This window comes from Sparus aurata, chromosome 7 (assembly GCF_900880675.1).
Source record: "Sparus aurata chromosome 7, fSpaAur1.1, whole genome shotgun sequence".
NCBI classification, from domain to species: Eukaryota; Metazoa; Chordata; class Actinopteri; order Spariformes; family Sparidae; genus Sparus; species Sparus aurata.
In genome coordinates, this window is record NC_044193.1 from 13,382,508 (window position 1) to 13,389,973 (window position 7,466).

Here is a 7,466-nt window from a genome sequence, read left to right on the forward strand (position 1 = left end):
ACTCCCTTTACCTCTCTGTGTGGTTATCTTACTGATGTGAACAGTGGTGGTGTAGTTAGGCAGCCCCCTTTTCCCGTTCCCTGTTTACCCTCTAACCCTTTGTTGGCATGCTCTGTACAAGGCCCAAGACCCGTACCTCTTCTCCCTCAATCCCACATGTGCCCTAACCCACTGTCCCCCTCCCCTCCCCCCCTTCCACCTTGGCACTGAGGATCATTGCACAATGTTTATGTGAAGGGGTATGGACCTTACGATCAATATATGGGCATACATGGGGGTGGAAAGGGAAAATAGCCAAAATTGTTAATCGGTGAAAATATATATATATATTGAAACTTAAATGAGATTTTATAAAATAATTTAAAGAATAAAATTCTGAAAAAAAGTGTTTTCTGCCTTGATTTTTTTGAGGTGATTGAACCAGCATGGATATGTTTTGTTTGTTTGTTTGTTTTTTATCCAGTGATGTGCATTATCCGAAAACCCCCTGTTCTTTTTGAATGCAACTTATCATAACCTCATTTCCTCTAACTTCCAGACCACCAGTTTCATATATTCTTTCAGTTTTTTAACTCAAACTTGTGCTGCTAATTCATTCACTATGGACTATGGAACTAGCATATCTCCAGTTTGCAGGCTCTGCACTGGTTGGCTTTTCCTCCATGACCAGCAGATGGCAATAAATACCCATAAATACAGAGAATAAGGTTGCATAAGATACAGAAAAGCTTTTGGAAAATAGTTTCTTTTTAACTTTAAAATATGTGTGTCATAGTTGAAATTTACCAGATTCAATTATTTCGCCAGATCAACATTATAGTATTATAGCAATAATAATTCCATTAATATTATATCATTATTGAATAGGCCTACTTTAAGGCCAGCATGGACATTTGGATAAAGGGAAATGCAAAGAAGAAAAAAAAAACCCTCTGTGTGTCGTGTTTTTCACACTGGCAGTTTTATATGCTGAAGGCAAGAGGAGTCGACATGGAGGAGCCTATTAAAAAATTGCAAAATGACTGTCTAGCCAAGTCAATCATTTTGTGTGCAGTACTTCTATCAGGACAAGACAAGATGTTTCTGCATCACATTTAGCATGGGACAGAATAATGTGACCCATGCAGTTAAGTGGGTAAAAATACTGACCATGTGCAATGTTATTAAATTAGGAAATCTCTCTGAAATGTAATGGATAAACTCCTAACAGCAACAACAACCAAATATATACACAGAGAAAATGCGATAACCATTGGTTGAGCAACAGAACAGTACCAGTACCAGCTTGTGTTTTATAAACCTGGATAAGGTCTATTCCCATTTTTGAATATTTGCAGTATTTATTTTATTTGTTATGAACACAGAGTTAGTGAACATCGGTATAAAAATGCACAATGTAAACAAGGAAGAATGCTAATTTACATCTGTATTTCCTAGGCAGGTAACGGAAACAGTGACATTAAAAGTAACATTATACAGACATACAGTACACGATACAAACGTATGCTCAAATAAAGTCTTCAAATAAATGAAAGCCATAAATTCAGCTTGGCCTTAGCTTTTCAACAAACCCCAAATTATTCCACATTTTTCATACATTCCTGCCGTTATTCAAAGCTTTCGAAGCCAGCATCGTGCATTTGGAGTCAGCTCTTCAGAAATCTTAAATAACTTCACATTTCTCAGATATTCTTGCCATTATTCAAAGTTTTCAAAGCCAGCAATTTGCATTTCAGTTTCTCAACAGCAGCGTTCACTACAGCTAGTTCTTCAGGACTTGCCTTCTCTAGTCTACATCTGTGGTCCCTTGGCAGGTAACAGAAATAATGACATTACAGATAGCATACAGACATACAATACAAAACAATTAACAAAATACATGACAAAACATGTCCATTTGAAAGTGATCAGGGCTCTGGTTTTCTATGAGAACATTTCTGAGTTGAGTTTTAATCATTAAATATGTGGCGCACCCGTTTATTGCGAGTGGTAGGTCACTTCTGAAGTGTTGTTGTCTAAATGTTGGGCACCTACAAGGTCCCTCACAGTCCCCTCTAGTGGTGGCCCTGGTGCTTAGACCTTTGTCAGCCTCAGTTTGATGAATTCATCTGAAGGAGGAGGGGCAAAGTTTTATATATAAAACAAGCACATTTAATCATTTGTTTTTGTGAAACCTCAACAGTTTTTGAGATACATGAATCTTCTACCTAGAGTATTCTGATAGAGACCAGGATACTGAAGTGTGTGAAACAGGATTCAAGTTATAATCTAAGCTTCGTGGGGGTCTCTAAAATAACTCATGTTAGGAGCTGAGATACATAAATACTTAATAGCCTGACAGGTACGCTTTTCACAATAGAGAGAGAGAGACGTCACATTGTAACAGCCAACCTTTATGGAAGCCAATTTCTGCCAGTTGAAGTTGGACAAATAAGATCATAACTCATTTGATGACAAAAATATTCACATGGTAAGTCATAACTATGATATGGAAAACATCTGATGTCATAATTTTAATTTTTTTTTTACTCCTTATTATGATTTTTTTTTTTAAATCTGATAATTATTATTTTTCTATCACACATTAATGACCTTTTGACTCAGAATGATTTGTTCTTATCACATAATTATGATTTACCATGGGAATATGTATTTTTTTTTTTTTATTATTTTTTTTTTTTTCAAGGCTAAGTTTTCATCTATTGTTTTTCTTTAACTGACAGAAATGGGCTTCCAGAATGCATAAACTGTGTGGTGGCCTCGCATTCAGCTGCATAGAGCTCGTTCACAAAGTTCTTTCAAAATGTTCCTTTAAAGAAATGCATAATTTATGATTACAATAATGGTTGATGGTAAAGTGTTAATGACACCCACCAATGTATTATTTTACTTCTTTTATAGGAGCTCAGATCCCTTCATAAAGCTCCTACACAACCCAACACCTCATTCAGGTTTGTGAACCATCTCATATAGAGACTAAGACACACGCAGGCAGATGATCATACACCTGGATACTGTTATGATCATGGAAAGGGTTATGAATAATGATACAATAACGTTTTTTTTTTTTTTTTTATGTTACATGTAAACACCATATCCTGAATATTAATAAAACTCAGAGGGTATTTTGGTTGTTGCCTATTTTTAAATGTGGTACTTGTGACATCTTAATACGACTGCAGGCAGTTGTTCTTAAATTTAGAATAGGGTTCCTCATTTGCACCCGTAGAAAGTCAGCTGGAATTTTCTTTTTTACAATAACAACCCTGGATGACACACCTAATCTAGCTGTTGCCTCAGATCCACACGGTATGCTCCATTAACTACAAGAGGATCAGTTTTGAATGGACACCTGCTCAGGATGAACCAGCAGATGCTTGTTTTGGCTCATGGCGCTCTGACAAATGAGAACTGGAGTCTGGCACTGATCACTAGTCAAACTTCCATATTGGGTATAATAATTGGATCAGTTTCTCCACCAGCGCTTCCTCCTAAGAAACTAATGTTCCATTTGAGATAGCCACGGCTCAGGCTATCCAAAAATGGGGAACAGAGGTGGACATCAGTGGGACCTCTGCAGTGCTGGTCCCTGCACACTGCATCATCCTCTCCTCCGGGCCATGTCAGAACTGTGCTGACTAACTGCTTTTATCGGGCTTGAGGGAGCCTAAGACACACTGAATAAAGAACATTACTGTTCAGCAGGAGAGGGAAACACGATGACTGATGGCACGTTGCTTAGCCTTTGAATGGATCAACAATGAGCAGCAGCGTTAAAGCCGTCTTTGTTAATGGTCTTCATTGAAGAGAGATGATTACAGCACAGGCGTTCGGATCACTGTTAGGATGCAGGATGATGAGCATTTTGCATTGAGTAATTATTTAACATGTATTCTCGAATGCGTTTGGTCAAGTTTTTCCCGTATCTGCCTCCATTTTATTAAATATTATCCATTTATTGGACCATTTCCGCGGTGCATTAAACTGTAACTGCTGAAGAAAATGAGCCGATGTCGATAAATTGTGCATCTTGAGATTCCCCAGGAGCAGAATTGTCCAGAGTTCACAGCCCTCAGCGGCTGATCATTAGCAGAGGGAGGTGAGCCCAGCCGGGGACTACATTTAGATTCTGCAAAGCATGTCACTCCTAACTAGGGCAGTAACACATCCACTGCACTGTGTGTCATGTACTTACTTGTGTTCCAGCCATGTGCAATGACACATTACCTAACACCGTACACCTACAACCCAGTGTAATTCATGCCCTGACACATGCACCTGCGTATACTGTACATATGCATCCATGACAAGACGCAAACCTTGTGTGAATGAGCCAAACATATCCCGGGAAACCAATCATTAGAGTAGGAAGCCAGAGACCTGTGTGTGTGTAGAGATTCAGACCTGCGTAGGGCTTTTGTCACTGGTTAATTACATGTCAGAGGAGAGTCATGATGGTTTCTCTCCTTACGTGTCACTTGAAGGGCTTCTCTCCCCTCCTTCCTCTTGCTCTCCCCGCTCTGCGTTTGTTATCTCGGCGGTTGATTAACGCCTAACATTCATTAAATGCATACTCAACATTTCACTCTCTGTGATTAATTGCGCTGTATGTCACTCTGATGAAAAATAAGCGTTTTATCTCTGTGCCCTCTATTAGTTCAGTAAGTGCGAGTCCACAAACATATGACTGTACACACACACACACACACACACACACACACACACACACACACACTCACTGCACGAATACAGAGGCCAGCACTTAGCCACCTCTTATGTATGCTTACTCTAGCTCTTATCTCATTCAGGCAAACACAACTAGAGGTCTTTGTCCGATGTCATAAATATTGTACCAGACACTACATAACTGCTTGGAGCTAATGTCTGTTTTTTGATTTATAATTAAATCCGCCCCCCCCTCTCTTAACTTTTAGACACTCAACCTGCTGATGTACTTTCTATTGCAAAGGTTCAGAATCCTCATTCATGAGTGAGCTTTTTTATATTTTACTATTTTCACATATTTTGCTCAACAGTCACGAACCTCAACAACTGAAAACAAGTTCAGATCAAGTAGTAAGTAGGTAAGGTGTGTGTTGTGACGTGTGAGTTGGGTCAGATGACTTTCAAGTGTAGTCAGTAACTACTTAAAACTAACATAAAATCAAACATTGAAAATATTTAACCTTATACTAAAAAAATGGAAATTAATCACAAAAATATGAGTTTTCTCTGAGCCCTTTCGAGCATATATAACTCAGAGCTGGTCAAATTAAACTACACTTACCTAAACAGTACTAACTAGAGATGTACTGTGTGTATCGTACAACATTTGGGATGTTGCTTCGTTACATTTGCAGATTGATAACACACACTAGGTTGGATGGTTTTGTGTTGCACATTTTTCGAGGTCGATGTGATGGTGACGGAATGGAATGATGTTTGGAAGGGATCTTCCACCCGTCTGCTACAAAGTTGAGCAGTTAATTATTAAAACCTGTCAGACGAGCGTTTCGTGAGCTAATAAGCATTTTGTTCTGATGAATTTTACAATCTTAAAATTGCCATAAGGGGCAGCACGGTGGAAAAGCAAGATGTCTCAGGTTCAATTCCAGGCTCTTGTACAGGGAACGAGAAAAGGCTGAGTGGGGTTGGACGGGTCAAATAGTTTGCTTTTCGAGTTCATGTCCCATTTGTGACCAAGGGTGATTTGTTTTTTATGTTATGTGAGTTGCTGTATGAAAGTGACATAACTTATGTTACATAAATTACCCAGAACGTAATCTTTTTCCTAAACCTAACCAAACCACTACAACTTAATAACAGTCCAAAAGTCTAAATCGGTCATAGTATGAGAACTGTTTGTTAGAAGGATTTATTTTGAATGCAGACATTACGTATTACATTGCTGACTGACAAGTTGGGAGTGAGAAAGTGTTGATGCATCGTCCCCGTGTTGACCTGGTGACCTGTCCGGGTAATGGATGGCTATTTTAATGATTCATCAAGTAATCCTTGACACTTAAACTATCATCCAATGACATTTTTATGTTTAAATGAATCTAGGCTGATTAGCTATTTTTGGTGATGTGATTACATAACCCTGATTACATGTAATCTGTTACCCCCCAGCATGTGATGAGACTGATAGTGATGAATGTTGCTCCTCATCCACTTTCCACTTCATTTTGTTTCCCTGCCAGTCCGTTCACTGGAGTTGAAGCAGCCTTAAGAGAAAACATGATTAATGACATGAACAGCACGACAGTAGGCTGAACGCATTTTATAAAAGTAAGATATAGTTGATAAATATTTTACACTTAACCTCCTGCCCGAGTTCATTCTAACAGTGAGATGTTCTGATATCTCCTGGCACTTCATGTCTTCATGCCACCCACTCACAACATTGGCAGCCCTGCAGGCAGCTGCTCCGCGCTTTGCATTTGACTTAACAGTCATTTTGTATAAGGTCTTAATCACAGCAAACATAATCATCATATCACTTGGATACCCCGCTCGCACATTTAACACCTGGCACATTGTAATTGTGAGGGAAAAAAGCTCTGGAAAAGAGAGAAAAACATGCAGAGCTAAAGGAGTTACTGCAGAGAGATCCATTTACAACTACAAACACATCTATTCAGTTACTGAGGCACGTTAATAGAGATCAACAGAAAAAAGCAAAGTTCAGGTTTGCTTTTAAAAGAAGAGAGTCTGAGCTTATCTCAGGTCCTCAGACCTGGGAGCAGAAACACTAAAGGCAGGCTCACCAGAATTCAACTGAACTCTGAGAAATAACAAGGAGACCAGCACTGGATGATCTGAGAGGTCAGGTTGGCTCAAAGCTTTTAGGCATGTCTATCATTAATTTCGGAGGCCGCTCAGAGAAGCAGTGAACGAGGGAGCGATTTTAGGTGAGGTGAAACAGGGCTTCCATTTCATTGTCACTTTAAAATCTCTAGACGGAAGTGGCACTAACCACACAGCGCTCTATCTTTACACCATCAGGGTCCGTTCTGCAGGTTATAAACATAAAAACCTGTGTCGTAGATCTGACTTTTATAAGGTTTCTGTGGAAAACTGAGGTCAACATGAAGAGTGACACAGAATCTTACTACTTCTGTAGTAAGAGTGAGCAAAATGAAGCTTCCACAGTTCAACTTCACACAGGAGACTGAAAAATGAAATCAAACAGAATGCACACATTATATGATTAATGCTTTCCTGTATGACATGAAGGAAGTTTGCTCTCGGGCTCTTTTTTAATCATGGAGACAGAAGTGTCTGCTCAGGCTATTTCTAAAGATAAGAAGCATGTGGCTTTAAGAATGATGTTTGTCCCCAAGCTTTTTTACTCAAGATCATCAACCACCTTTAAACTATTTTCTGCCTCCCTTGTACCTGCAGTTAAAAATGATGATCGTAACCTTGTTTGATTATTGAAGTGACACAAGGCTCACCTGACT